General features: G+C 46.8%; 1 pseudogene across 1 annotated transcript in view; it reads right to left on the reverse strand.

The window, feature by feature from the left end:
* Nucleotides 1–6,251, reverse strand: part of LOC311137568 — a 29,844-nt pseudogene extending 23,593 nt beyond the window's left edge. Inside the window, exons 1-15 of the transcript in view lie at nt 6,053–6,251; nt 5,820–5,990; nt 4,749–4,826; nt 4,561–4,598; nt 4,290–4,430; nt 4,047–4,202; nt 3,694–3,811; nt 3,341–3,367; nt 3,051–3,204; nt 2,841–2,969; nt 2,491–2,676; nt 2,064–2,305; nt 1,715–1,854; nt 1,368–1,592; nt 965–1,116 (exon numbers count right to left, since the gene is read on the reverse strand). The product of the transcript in view is annotated as an uncharacterized misc_RNA (transcript). The remainder of the gene's footprint in view (nt 1–964; nt 1,117–1,367; nt 1,593–1,714; nt 1,855–2,063; nt 2,306–2,490; nt 2,677–2,840; nt 2,970–3,050; nt 3,205–3,340; nt 3,368–3,693; nt 3,812–4,046; nt 4,203–4,289; nt 4,431–4,560; nt 4,599–4,748; nt 4,827–5,819; nt 5,991–6,052) is intronic.
* Nucleotides 6,252–15,511: the final 9,260 nt, after the last annotated feature.

A 15,511-nucleotide genomic window follows, 5' to 3' on the forward strand; every position in this document is an offset into this window, starting at 1 on the left:
TTCTCCCTCTAGTTGCATTGACTTGCTGACCAGCAGGATCCTCACTTATCTTGAACCTATGATATTGGTGTTAATATTATCAAATGAAGAGCAATGGAGCTCCTTGTAAAATGCTGCTGAAATCTCTGACTATTTGAGGGGAATACCAGAAATAAATACATGGCTATGTTTGTAGATTAATTTCTAGAAAGCTTGTGGGAGCAGGGGCTGTTCCATAAAGAAGGATAAATTAGCCAGCTAACTGTCCAAAATACTCTGAAATAACTTCATGTTTTCGAGACATATAGATTTAAAAAAATTGCCATTATAGAATTTACTTGATAACCAACAAGCCATATTCAAGCCTAGCGTTCTAAATGGAAGTGAAAAATAGGAGATATATCTGAAAGGTTAGCTGGTTAATTTAATTAATGAGTCTGCTTTCTGGAACAAACTTCACTCTCCATGGTTCTGAAAGACTAGGCTATGATAAAAGGCAAGAAGCAAATCAAGATTGTGTGTTGTATGGGAGAGCACTTAACCAATAGCAAGGAGACACAGATTAGTAACAACATAAATAAAGCTCTCTGCAAACATGCAAATTATCATCTTCTCCATGGAAATAAAAAACAAGCAACATTCACAACAATTGTAAAATATATCAATAGTGCCCTAGGAAATATATTCAAACCCACATTTCCCTTTAAATGTGAAAATGCATGAACTCTCTCCTAACTTAAAAATAAAATTGAATTAATTATACAAAAAAACATGTCTTGACATAAGTAATTCCAACCCTTTGTTAGTACTTTGACGGGAAAATTATTGGCGAATTCAGCTGTGAATGTTTTGACTTATTTCTGACTTTGTGACTTACCCCTGATGTCAAATAAAGTGACAACCTTTGCAAAACAAGCAATCTTGCTCTGCTAGCTATAAAAACACTAAGAAAATGTCAAAATGTTCATCTATGTCAGGGTCTAACACAGAAATCCCCCCAGGTCATGCACCTGTCCTCATTCATGGTGACGTGAATGACATGGTCTTGGTTCAGCCCGCCAGCATCAGAGACCGTCAGATCAATGTAGAAGTTTCTCTGCTCCCTCATGGCCTTGAATGTCAATTCAACCACAGTTCCTGGGACAGGAGAAAAAGGGGACATATTTCAACCTTGAATGTGAAGAATATGTTGATGTTGTCAAAAGAACATGTAGACAAAATGACATACTTGGTCTGTTGATATTATGAATAAAATTGAACAGAATAATGCAGAGTGAATATGTGAAAAGCAATGAACTGTGCACCTGCAGTGCAGTTTTGACACTAAAGGTTGCAAAACCATTAAAAGACATTGAAAATGTCCCATAAAATGACCCCCTATTTCTCACCTGTTTTGTCCATTTGGGCAGTGCAATACATCTTGGACCCTTTCAGAAGTTCTACACTGAAGGGTTCAGCAAAGTTTGGGCCATCTCTGTCTGTCACCGCCAAACGCACTAGACGGGGGTCTTGGTTGCAGAGCTTCAACGGGGTGTCATCAATAGTCGGAGCATTGTCGTTTACATCTTCCAGTTCTATCAGAATGGTTCCAGTTGCAGTTGCAGGGATTTCATCTGATAACCCAAAGCAAGATACTTTTATCAAAAGGAGTAATGAAGAAGTCACAACTAAATTAACCTTGTTCCCAGGCTGAAGCCTGATGGTGAACGATATTACAACGAAATCAAAATACCACTTTCGATTGCGAGAATGTGAACTCTGTATTTGCCATCTTTGACAAAGGGAGATTCTCTGTCCAGAGGGTGTTTGGTTTTGATCATTCCAGTCTCGCTGTTGATGTCCAGCCATTTAGCAGGATCTCTGTACATGCGATACCTAGAACATACAGTATATTGAGTTAAAACATCGCCATTCACAAGTCTTCTTGAAATCTTAATGCATATGCATCTGATTGTACTTCATCATAAAGTGCTTTTTATATAATTGAATTGACTTATCTGCATAATGTATCTGTCTCCATGTATATACCAGGGCCTCAACTCAATTTAATCAATTGCAGATAAAATAAAGATTCATGAACTCACATGAGTTTATGTGCCATGATGTCTGGATCAATAGCTGTATACAGAACCAAGTCACTGTCCACTGGCAGGTGTTCAGATATGGAAACAACCTTTTCCACTGGGTCAAAGACGGGGGCATCATTCAGATCCTCCATATTCACCTGGACTGTGGCAGTGGAGGTGGGCAGGCGGATGGCAAATGGGACCTCATTCTCCACAGTCACCAACAGGGTGTAGCGATTGTTCTTCTCAAAGTCAAGGGGCTAAACGGGAACGAGATACAGCCAGGTTCATGACACAATGACAAAAACATCAACAATTTTGTCAAATATTTGTATGGTTTGGCTTCTACGGTGAAATTCAGACCTCGGTCAAATACATATTTGCTGTAACTTAGTTCCATTCACATACTCATCTGAAAAAAGAAACAGAAAAACCAAGCAGGTACCTTGGCTGTAGTAATGATTCCTTCCAGTCTGCTAGGCCCGGTGTTAACAGTGAACAATCCACCTGGGTCTCCATCTACAATCCTGTACTTGGTGGCCCAGTTGGAAGAGTGTGGCTCATCTCCATCACTCACTGTCATTTTGACCACCAGAGCATTCACTTTATTCTCTGGGACAGACACCGTGTTCTGAAAAGAAAATACATGAAGAGAACATGTGAGAAGATGTGTTGTATGCCATTTATCAAGTTCATCATATTTTCCTCAAGTCAGATCCTTCAATCAAAATATTTCCCTTTTTAAGTCACCTTTACTGTTTAATGAGCAGGACTGTTTGCTGATTGTGCACTTACCGAAGACATCACAAATTGAGGAGCTATGTCATTGACGTCAGTCACCGTAATTATGGATTTTCCGATAGATGTCAGACCCTTGCCCTCCATATTAGCAGCTTGGATTTCCAAGGTATATTTAGGAAATTTCTGGAAAATGACACCAGATGGAGCATATTGAGAAATGTAGCGGTTGAGTTAAAATTGTATGCTAGTAGTATAGCCACTAACCTTTCTGTCCAGTCCAGCAGCATTGACCAGAATCAAGCCTGTGACAGGGTTGATGACAAACATGTTGGGACTCGGCAGTTCAGGTATCTGACATCAGAATTGGCTGAGCCAGGCTCATCTGCATCGGTGGCTGTTACCATCATGACCTCAAAGCCTGAGAAGAAAATATTTCAACATAATACATTATTTTCATGGATGACATCAAGAAAAAAATATATTGAATATTGATACATTACTTTTATCCTAAACCTCAGCTTATGATATCTGACTAAATGTTGACTGAGACACACCTGGTAGGGATGCTTCAGGGACACTCCCTGTAAAAGTGGCGCAGTGGTCTAAGGCACTGCATCGCAGTGCAAAACTGTGCCACTAGATCCTGGTTCGTATCCAGGCTCTGTCGCAGCCGGCCGCGACCGGGAGACTCATGGGCGGCGCACAATTGGCCCAGCGTCGTCCAGGGTAGGGGAGGGAATGGCCGGCAGGGATGTAGCTCAGTTGATAGAGCATGGCGTTTGCAACGCCAGGGTTGTGGGTTCGATTCCCACAGGGGGCCAGTATAAAAAAAAAAAAAAATAATAATAATAATATGTAAGTCGCTCTGGATAAGAGCGTCTGCTAAATGACTAAAATGTAAATGTAAATGTAAAAGCATCTTGGGTGAATACTGGCTTGTTGTCATTCATATCAATTACACTAACAATAATCTCCATGGGTTCTTCTGCTTTTTCCGAACCAACTGCAACAGCATGAGCCACAAGCTAAAGGGGAAAAAATATAATAACTTAATCAAAATAACACATGCATTCAATGTTCTAGAATTCAAAAGACAAAACACAAACAGACATTACCATATATTTGTCTTGTTTACAAACATTACCATATATTTGTCTTGTTTACAAACATTAACATATATTTGTCTTGTTTACAATCATTACCATATATTTGTCTTGTTTACAAACATTACCATATATTTGTCTTGTTTACAAACATTACCGGATATTGGTCTTGTCTCTCTCTGTCCAAAGGCTGGGTCACATAGAGAACCCCAGAGTTTTTGTCCACAGTGAACAGTCCCACAGGGGGTTGATCTGCTCCAGGACCAGTGATGCTGTACTGGATCAGCATCTCTTTAAAACTGCTGGACTTGATCTGAATGTAAATATTAACAATGTTAAAACCAGAGCAAAATCCTGAACCAACCATATTTCCTGCCAACATAAACCTACAATCACTCACCTGCACCATATACTTGGGGAAGGGGCCTCTGTCGTTCTCTGGGAAGTTAATGGGAGGAATGACCCAATCCCTTTTCCTTCTCACCAGACCTACCAAACACTTTGGAAACTCCAGAACTGGAAGACTTGCAGGATATTTAGGCTGTCCGAAAAATATATATACAAATTAGACAAATAAGACCATCCCTATGGCACTTATGCAGATGGATGACAACAATGATTAGTTATTGAGGAATGAAACGGACACTAAGTTGTAAGATCCACATTCTCACCTGAGAGACAATGCCAGCATCCTCATGCCCGAAACCCTCTGTGAGGAGATCAAATTAATGTTAACACTTTTAAAGCAAACAATGCCACTACAGTACGTTGCTACTACTCTGCATAATGCATATTAAAATAATCTTGATTTGACAAATCTCCTTTATTAGCCAATATTCTAAACAGTAAAATAAGTCACCCTCAGTTTCTTCCCCTCCTGTCAGTGGATAGTCAAAGCCATTGCCTGACTTTAAAGTCTCAGACATTCTCCCCAGGGCTTGAAGGAAAACAAATATTGTAAAACATGATCTACACTTCCCTTCATATGTTATTGTACAGTGAAGTGAAACGTTTTTATTTGGCTAAACACTCCAGCCTTTTACATTTGAGAGAGAATGTTTCATATTAAGCGACAGTTCAGAATGCCAGATTTTATTTGAGGATATTTTCATACACATCTGTCCCACCGTTTAAAAATGAAAGCACTTCATGTATCTAGTCCCCCCATTTGAAGAAGTCATAAGGATTTGGACAAATTCACTTATAGTGAATTAAAGCAGTCAAAGTAATATAATAATAATATGCCATTTAGCAGATGCTTTTATCCAAAGCGACTTACAGTCATGCGTGCATACATTTTTGTGTATGGGTGGTCCCGGGGATCGAACCCACTACCTTGGCGTTACAAGCGCCGTGCTCTACCAGCTGAGCTACAGAGTGACACTACAAACTAGATGGATGAATTTGAGGTGTCTTTTGGATAATGTTTTGCCCAAAGGAACTGAAAAATATGGCTAGGTTGTAGAATCGAAAGATCATTTAAATACGTGGGTGCTGGTTTTAGGCCGGTAGCAACAGGCTTGTGTATTAAAGAATGGGCTATACACTGTAGCAGGAAATGTGTGTTCACATGGCAATAACCAACAGAGGCTATGGAACTTGTTGACATGGTAAACTTAGTAAATATAGTAATGTAAACAGTGAAGTATTGTAAGTACATCTACACAACACCAGCACACCCCTTTCCTGCAGTCAAATGGCCAAATCGCCCTCTAGTGGCCTCATGGGTGGAATGTTAATATTTTTCATTATTTCATAATGAATAAAACATGTTTCTCTATCAAACGGTTTTGTTATATTTCAGTCTTCTGTGATGTATATAAAGCGTAATATTGGTGAACAGAGAACTGAGGGCTAAGATGCTCTGGACCTACTGGGACTATAGGGGATATAGACTGAGGACCTAGTAGGACAGAGGGTGAGGTGTCACCTACGACAGGATACTGAACACCTCGGTGAGGAGGGTCCTCCACGGGGACGTCAGGCGTGTCTTCCACGGGGACTTCAGGCGGGTCTTCCACGGGGACTTCAGGCGGGTCTTCCACGGGGACGTCAGGCGGGTCTTCCACGGGGATGTCAGCTGGGTCTCCTAAGGCTAGAACTAGCAGGACACAGATCAGAGGGGCTAGCATAAACCACAAGACTTGGACAGGCAGGTCACACCAGACAGGGGCTGACAGGGCCTGGACAGCAGGCATGGACCGAGCCACTGCAGCAGAGATTGGATGGGGCTCCCAGGGCGTCTTTGGACAGCAGCAGGCTGGATGTCAAAGGTTGGACTAGGTGGTTCCCACCAGACAGGGACCGGAGAGGTCTGAGTGGCAGGGCTGGCCTTCTGCAGCTGCAAGCAGGACTCCCACATTATGGACCAGCTGACATTCGGAGGCATCGGTTGGAGCACAATGGTAGGGTGCTCTCCCAGGGTGAGCTCAGGTAGCTCCTCTGTTCATAGATAAGGCTGTAGATCTTCCTGCTCCCGATCGGGCAGGGAGGTGTGGATTGATCTTGGGCACAGAAAAGGGGTCGTCAGAATCTCTGTCGCTGGAGACAGCGACGTCACCACTGTGGGAACCAGTTGAGACTGCGGCAGTAGCTTGTTGGAGCACGGTGGGGTGCTCCCCCAGGGTGAGCTCAGGTATCTCCTCTGTCCCTGGAGAAGACTGTGGAACCACTGTGGAGACGATTTGAGACTCTGTGGAAGGAGCTGGATGAAGCACAGAGGTGGGAGTGGCAAGCTGAGGCTCCATGGCAGGAGCGTGTGTAGTAGGCCCCACTACTATCTTGAACTCCATGGTCAAAGCAGGCTAGATCTTCACGGCTGGGGTCGGCTGGAGCACAGTGGTGGGGTGATCCGCCAGGGTGAGCTCTGGTAGCTCCTCGGGCCTGGAGAAAGCTGTAGCACCACTGTGAGGGAGTCCATAGTAAGGGTTGGATCCGAGACCAGGGCTGATGGTGAAGCTCATGTGGAAGGGCGTAGCTTCTCAAGCATCTTCTGATGCTTCGCGGAGTTAGCCGTGCTGGCGCTGCAGAACCTCAATCTGGCGCTTCTGTTGTAGTATCTGTTGCATGACAACCTCTGAGATGATGTCATGTTTTTGGGCAGCTTGGTGGCCCAGGTCCCTGTTCTCCCCCTCTAAGACACCTTTCAGTTGTAAGAGGAGAGAACTGTTGAAGGACTGGCTGAGATGGTCAAGTAACAATTGGCAGTGTCCATCAGGTAAGTACTGGCGATGGTGGTCGGGTGGACTGTAGGAACCTTCCATCTTCCTGACTGCTTCAATGAGCTCATCTATCTCGTCACGCTGGCTGTGAGAACACAGTGCGTCCTCCCCGGTTGTCACTGGCAAATCCTCAGGATTTCTGGTCGAGGTTCTACGCTGATCTTGGCGATCTCTGTTCGAGGTTAGCCTTAGGTGGGAACCCAGTGAATTTGCAACCGATGAAAAGGCTGAGGCTCTGTCCTCTATTCTGCTGGTCAGCCTGGGTGGGGACTTGGACCGGTGATGAGTCGTTGAAGAGGAAGATGGCCATTTTGAATGCAGAATGTCTCGAGTGCTCAAGAGAACCCTCTAGCTGCTCTCCCTCGTAGGAGTGGTATGTGGATGTGTGTGGTAGTCTGTTCCTTGACTCGTATCCAAGCCATAATTATCAAGAGATTGTGGCAGGTGAGCTGGTCGGCGAGGATGGATGACATCTTATGGAGGATCTTCTCTGTTAACTGGCATCCTTGGGCTGTAGCAGTTACTGGATCGGGCTCAAAAGGACCATGACAAATTGGTGGGAACCATAGGTGCTGGTTTTAGGCCGGTATCAACCACCACAGGGTGTCCATCCAGAACACGAGGAAACAGTATTTCAGTTTCAAGAGGTTTAATTAATTATCCACACTCACAAATCCAACACCACTCTGACAGTAATTGTGTCTAACAATGATTGTGGTTCTAAAAACAAAGAGGTAAAACTTAGACTATAGTACTGATATGCATGACATGACTAACAAGCTAGAACAGGCTTGTATATAAACAGCACAGGCTATACCACTGTAGCAGGAAATGTGTGTTCACATGGCAATAACCAACACAGGCTATGGAACTTGTAGAAATAGTAAATATACTAATGTAAACAATGCAGTATTGTAAGGACGTCTACACAACATTAACACATTAACCATGAAAGATATACACAGAAAATTGCCTAGCAGCACACGTGAGAAATGCGGTTAATCGCTAACAGGAATGCTAAATACTAATGCATTCTGAATGGAAAATCTAATGCTAATGTTAGCGGGAGCATGAGCTAGCTAACAAGCTCCAAATAAATGGTGATTACAACAATAGGCAATCTTGAGCTCCGAAAACAACAAAACATAAACATCTTAAGGCACTTACTTTTAGATGCACGCACAGTAAAATATCAGACAACAAATGTGTTGTGACCACAGGAGGCAGAGTAGTAGGAGTCCTCGTCAGGGTAGGGAATGCACGTTTCTGACATCTGGCCTGCCCCTGCTGGGGTCCTACACTGAATGTCCCGGGAATTATATTGTCAATAGGCTGACATAATACTGATTGGTGTGACCTTGACCAATAAGAACTAAAAGAAGTTGGGTCTTGTGAATTAGGAGACTAGGAGCTGGCCGTTTTTACAGGAACTGAATGGTGAATAATGTTTTGTGCCATTTTGGAGTCCATTTTATTGTAAGTAAGAATAGAATAGTTTCTGAATACTTCTACATTCATGTGGATGCTACCATGATTATGGATAATTATGAATGAATCTTAAATTAGAAAAAGGTTACAGAGGCACAAGGATCTTATCTACCCTGTTATTGGTAATGATGAGAGGTTAGCATGTTTTGTTGTAGCCTCTGAAAGGCATCTTACTCATCATTATTCATGATTTATTCATGATTTTTCTTAATCATGGCATTATCAGGACTTATTTTGAAATGTTCAGAAACATCTTAGAAGGAAATTATTCCAGTCACCATTTACCGTTCAGTTCCTATTGTGCGAAACATAACCCAAAACACAACAAAAACAAACTGCAAATGCATCCAACAAATTTGTAGAGTCTCAAGCTTGATGTAGTCATTGAGTGCAAGGAATATGGGACCAAATACTAAACTTTTGACTACGTTGATACACTATAAGGGAATTTGTCCAAATACATGACTTACTCACATGGGGGGGACTAGATAAATAAAGTGCTTTCAGTTCTAAACTGTAAAACAGACGTGTATAAAATAAAAACTCAAATAAAAGGTGACATTCTGTACTGTCGCCTCATATGACACATTTGATCTCAAATCCAAAATGCTGTAGTATAGAGCCTAATTTAAATGTTATATTTAATGTCCAAAAACATATGTAGGGGAGTGTACTTCACATGTCACACCAAAGAGGTACAGTATATGATATCATATACATGCATCTTCATATTTATAAATGTTGTTGTAAAGTATATACGCACAAGATATTGGATCATGCACTTGCGTGCCCCACATTCAGAAAAGAGTAAGAACTTAACAACATATCTTATTAAGCAAAACAGTCTTTTCATTTTTTGATTTTATTTTCTAGTGAACATTAAATTATAGACCTATTCGTTAATCAAATTTAGCCAGAGTGTCACGGTTTCGGCCGAGGCTGCTCCTCTTCCTTGTTCGGGCAGGCTTCGGCGGTCGTCGTCTCCGGAGTACTAGCTGCCACCGTTCTATGTTTCATGTTCTTTTGGTTTTGTCTGTTCATAACACCTGTCCCTTATTTGTGTCTTAATTGTTCCCTTATTTAGTTTGTGTGTTTGGGTCAGGTGTTATGCGTGATTGTTCATTGTCAGCCTGCCTCTGTGAAGTTTAGATATTTCTCTCGTTGTGTTTTCCCGAGAGCTCGCACTGCGTGCGCTTTTCTTGTTTTGACGCACTGTGTGTTTTGTGCGTAATTGTGTGCGCCACCCGGTTGGGTTGGCGACTCCTTGTTCTCGTTGCTTTGGGAACATTACTAAAGACGGTTGAAGTCATCCTGGGTCCTGCGCTTGATTCCTTCCACTCACCTACACACACCACTCTGACAGAATCACGCATCTCAATGGAATCAGCAGGAGCGACCGCGCCGACCGCCGATATGGACGAACGTCTTCGTGGTCAGGAGGACCGAATGAACCAGGTCTGTCACGCCCTGGAGAGGGTGATGAACACTCTACACCGATGGGAGACCAGCGGGGTGCCCACACCTCCAACTACCGACCCAGCTCCAGCGGTCAGCCCTCCGGTTTCATCTCCGGAACCCAGTGGGATTCGGCTCTCGCTCCCGAGGGCGTACGACGGCTCCACCGCCGGGTGTCAAGGGTTCCTGCTGCAGGTGGAGCTCTACCTCGCCACCGTACACCCGGCGCCCTCGGGACACGAGAGCGTCTCAGCCCTCATCTCCTGTCTCACCGGCAAGGCGTTGGAGTGGGCCAACGCCGAGTGGAGGAGAATGGACGCCGCAACTACGAACTATGCGGAGTTCTCCCGCCGCTTCCGTGCTGTATTCGACCATCCACCAGAAGGGAAGGCGGCGGGGGAACGTCTGTTCTACCTCCGACAGGGGATGAGGAGCGCACAGGACTTTGCCTTAGAGTTCCGGACCCTAGCGGCTGATGCAGGGTGGAATGAGCGGGCCCTTATTGACCATTTCCGCTGCAGCCTCCGAGAGGACGTCCAGCGAGAGTTGGCGTGCAGGGACACGTCGTTAACTTTCGACCAACTGGTCGACATGGCCATCCGGCTGGATACCCTGCTCGCCACCCGTGGGCGTCCCGGAGGGGGGGGTTCGCCCATTCCACTCTCCAGCGCCTCCGAGCCGAGTCCTATGGAGCTCGGGGGTGCTGGCGCTAGGGAACGGAGGAGGAGGAGCCCACGGGGATCCGGCCCTTGCACCAACTGTGGTCGTGGAGGGCACACTGCGGCTAGGTGCTGGGGCGGGTCCTCCAGGGGAGGAGATGGCAGGTCTAGCATTGGGGGGTCCCCCCAGGTGAGTAGGCGCCCTGCTTACCCAGAGCTTTCTGTCGTGCACCTAACCTTGCCTGTTTGTTTCCCACAGGTTGCACCTCGTTCCCAGCATAAGGCGCTGGTAGATTCAGGCGCAGCTGGGAATTTTATAGATCGCCAGTTCTGTTTAGAGTTAGGGATTCCCCTTCTTCCAGTGGATAAGCCTTTCCCCGTCCATGCCCTAGATAGCCGTCCGTTAGGGTCTGGGTTGATTAGGGAAGTCACAGCACCACTTCAGATGACGGCGCAGGGGGGTCATGAGGAGAGAATTCAGCTTTATCTGATTGACTCTCCTGCGTATCCGGTGGTGCTGGGTCTTCCCTGGTTGATGACTCATGACCCTATATTTGGGTGGCGAGAGAAAGCTCTTAAAGGGTGGTCTGCTCAATGTGAGGGGCGGTGTCTGGGTGTTTCCATAGGGGCGACCTCGGTGGAGAGTCCGAATCTAATGCCAGCACTGCAGATTCCCCCCGAGTATGAGGATTTGGCACTGGCGTTCAGTAAGACTAGGGCTGCGCAGCTGCCGCCTCATAGACGGGGGGATTGTGCGATAGATCTCCAGTCAGGCGCAGCTCTCCCGCGGAGCCATGTGTATCCCTTGTCTCAAGAGGAGAAAAGATCTATGGAGACATACATCTCTGAGTCTCTTAGACAGGGATACATACGGCCCTCCGTTTCACCCGTTTCCTCAAGTTTCTTTTTTGTGAAGAAGAAGGATGGAGGTCTGCGGCCGTGTATTGATTACCGCGGTCTCAATCAGATCACAGTGAAGTACAGCTATCCACTTCCTCTGATTGCGACTATGACGGAGTCACTGCACGGTGCGCAGTTCTTTACAAAATTGGATCTTAGGAGCGCATATAACTTGGTGCGCATCCGAAAGGGCGATGAATGGAAGACAGCGTTTAGCACGACTTCCGGGCACTACGAGTATCTAGTCATGCCATATGGGTTGATGAATGCTCCCTCAGTCTTCCAATCCTTCGTTGATGAGATTTTCCGGGACATGCAGGGACAGGGAGTGGTTGTGTACATCGACGACATTCTGGTGTATAGTCCTACCCGTGCTGAGCATGTAGCCCTGGTGCGCCGAGTATTGCGGAGGCTGTTGGAGCATGACCTATATGTCAAGGCAGAGAAATGTCTGTTTTTCCAGAAGTCGGTCTCCTTTCTGGGTTACCAGTTATCTGCGTCAGGGGTGAAGATGGAGGTAGACCGGGTGTCAGCTGTGCGTAATTGGCAGACCCCAACCACTGTGAAGGAGGTGCAACGGTTCTTGGGTTTTGCGAATTACTACCGGAGGTTTATCCGGGGTTTTGGACAGGTGGCAGCTCCCATAACGTCTCTGTTAAAGGGGGGTCCGGTGCGCTTGCGGTGGTCAGCTGAGGCGGACAGGGCATTTGGGAGACTGAAGGACCTGTTTACCTCGGCGCCGGTGTTGGCGCATCCGGATCCCTCTTTACCGTTCCAAGTAGAGGTGGACGCGTCAGAGGCCGGGATAGGGGCCGTTCTTTCCCAGCGTTCTGGTACTCCACCTAAACTCCGTCCCTGTGCGTTCTACTCTAAGAAGCTCAGTCCGGCGGAGCGGAATTATGACGTAGGAGACAGGGAGCTGTTAGCCGTGGTACAGGCCCTAAAGGTGTGGCGGCATTGGCTCGAGGGGGCTCAACACCCTTTCCTCATTCAAACTGACCATCGTAACCTGGAGTACATCCGGGCAGCTAGGAGACTGAATCCTCGCCAGGCTCGCTGGACTATGTTCCTAGCCCGGTTTGTGTTTAAGATCACATACATCCCTGGGTCCCAGAACGGGAAGGCAGATGCTCTGTCTCGGCGGTATGACGCAGAGGAGAGGTCAGTTGAGTCCACGCCCATACTACCGGAGTCTTGTCTGGTTGCTCCGGTGGTGTGGGAGGTTGATGGTGAGATCGAGCGGGCGTTACGCACCGACCCGAGTCCTCCACAGTGTCCTGTGGGTCGGACGTACGTTCCGCTCGAGGTACGCGATCGCCTCATTTGTTGGGCTCATACGTCCCTCTCCTCTGGCCATCCGGGTATCGGCCGGACAGTGCACTGCCTTAGCACGAAGTACTGGTGGCCAACGTTAGCTAGGGATGTGAGGATTTATGTCTCCTCCTGTTCGGTGTGTGCCCAGTGTAAGGCGCCCAGACATTTGCCCAGGGGTAAGTTACAACCCCTGCCTATTCCACAACGACCCTGGTCCCACCTCTCGGTGGATTTTGTTACCGACCTTCCCCCCTCACAGGGGAATACTACCATCCTGGTCGTTGTGGATCGGTTCTCTAAGGCCTGTCGTCTCCTTCCCATGCCGGGTCTACCCACTGCCCTACAGACCGCTGAGGCTCTGTTCACCCATGTCTTCCGGCATTACGGGGTACCCGAGGATATAGTGTCTGACCGAGGCCCCCAGTTCACCTCTAGAGTGTGGAGAGCATTTATGGAACGGTTGGGGGTTTCGGTAAGCCTTACCTCGGGGTACCACCCGGAGAGTAATGGGCAGGTTGAACGTGTCAACCAGGATGTGGGTAGGTTTCTGAGGTCATACTGTCAGGGCCGGCCGGAGGAGTGGGCGAGATATGTGCCCTGGGCCGAGATGGCACAGAACTCTCTTCGCCACTCCTCCACCCAACTAACCCCTTTTCAGTGTGTGTTAGGGTACCAGCCGGTTCTGGCACCATGGCATGAGAGCCAGATCGAGGCCCCCGCTGTGGATGAGTGGGTGCGGCGCTCGGAGGAGACGTGGGACGCTGCACACGTCCATCTGCAGCGTGCCATACGTCGACAGAAGACGAGCGCCGACCTACACCGCAGTGAGGGGCCAGTGTACGCACCTGGAGATCGAGTCTGGCTCTCAACCAGAAACCTGCCCCTCCGCCTGCCCTGCCGGAAGCTGGGTCGGCGGTTTGTGGGGCCATTTAAAGTCCTGAGGAGATTGAACGAGGTGAGTTATAGGTTAGAATTACCTGTTGATTACAAAAATATTAACCCCTCGTTCCATGTGTCTCTCCTCAGGCCGGTGGTAGCTGGTCCACTCCAGGACTTTGAGATTGAGGAGACTCCTCCGCCCCCGTTGGACATCGAGGGGGCTCCGGCGTACACCGTGAGGTCCATCCTGGACTCTAGACGCCGGATGGGGGGTCTTCAATATCTCGTGGAGTGGGAGGGGTACGGCCCGGAGGAGCGGTGCTGGGTGCCAAGGAGGGACGTATTAGACCAGTCCCTACTGACCGATTTCCATCGGGGTCATCCTGCGCGCCCTGCTCCGCGTCGTCCGGGTCGTCCCCGAGCTCCGGGTCGGCGCACGGCTGGAGCCGCGCGTCAAGGGGGGGGTACTGTCACGGTTTCGGCCGAGGCTGCTCCTCTTCCTTGTTCGGGCAGGCTTCGGCGGTCGTCGTCTCCGGAGTACTAGCTGCCACCGTTCTATGTTTCATGTTCTTTTGGTTTTGTCTGTTCATAACACCTGTCCCTTATTTGTGTCTTAATTGTTCCCTTATTTAGTTTGTGTGTTTGGGTCAGGTGTTATGCGTGATTGTTCATTGTCAGCCTGCCTCTGTGAAGTTTAGATATTTCTCTCGTTGTGTTTTCCCGAGAGCTCGCACTGCGTGCGCTTTTCTTGTTTTGACGCACTGTGTGTTTTGTGCGTAATTGTGTGCGCCACCCGGTTGGGTTGGCGACTCCTTGTTCTCGTTGCTTTGGGAACATTACTAAAGACGGTTGAAGTCATCCTGGGTCCTGCGCTTGATTCCTTCCACTCACCTACACACACCACTCTGACACAGAGCTCACCCAGATCAAGAAGATGGTGATGTGAGATGCCAATAGTAATTTCAACAACTGATCAACATTGGTGGTCCTCTGTAGCTCAATTTGTAGAGCATGACGCTTGTAACGCCATGCTACTGGGTTCGATCCCCGGGACCACCCATACGTAAAAATGTATGCACACATGACTGTAATTCGCTTTGGATAAAAGCGTCTGCTAAATGGCACATTATTATTATATTAAAAACATGACAAAATAACTAAATTTGGCTAAAGTGACACTTCTCATCAACCAGTTTTGTATTCAGTGTCAGTTTGTCACGCCACAACTTCCTGATCGAAACTAGAAGTGACACTCTTCAAAAGACCACCACATGGTTATGAAGAATGGAGGCATGGACTGAAAGATATATTGCAAAACTATCACTACCACAGTATTGAAAACTAGTTAAGTGTTATAAACAAGGCCTCAGGTCTATAAACTAATGACTGGACAAGCAGGCAGATGAAGGGCCATGATCAGTAGGGCACAACAATGTTTTGAAACAAAAAGCAAAAATGACACTGTCTTGCAGTCACTGAAAAAACAAATGACCAAGAGAGTAGACACATCTGTTGTGCATGTTTGCAGATTCAAGAGTTGTGTGGTAGTCACAGCCCACTGGGTACACCACGCAATTACAACACGGATAATTGGGAAACATTTTGGTTGAGATGTTGATCAATGCGATTACAACCTAAATTCACCCACTCAAAAAGACAGCCAAAAGTTAGTTACATTTCCAATGTGTTATCACTATGCTTTCAAC

Source organism: Coregonus lavaretus, assembly GCF_964263955.1.
Source record: "Coregonus lavaretus genome assembly, chromosome: 11".
Classification (NCBI taxonomy): Eukaryota; Metazoa; Chordata; class Actinopteri; order Salmoniformes; family Salmonidae; genus Coregonus; species Coregonus lavaretus.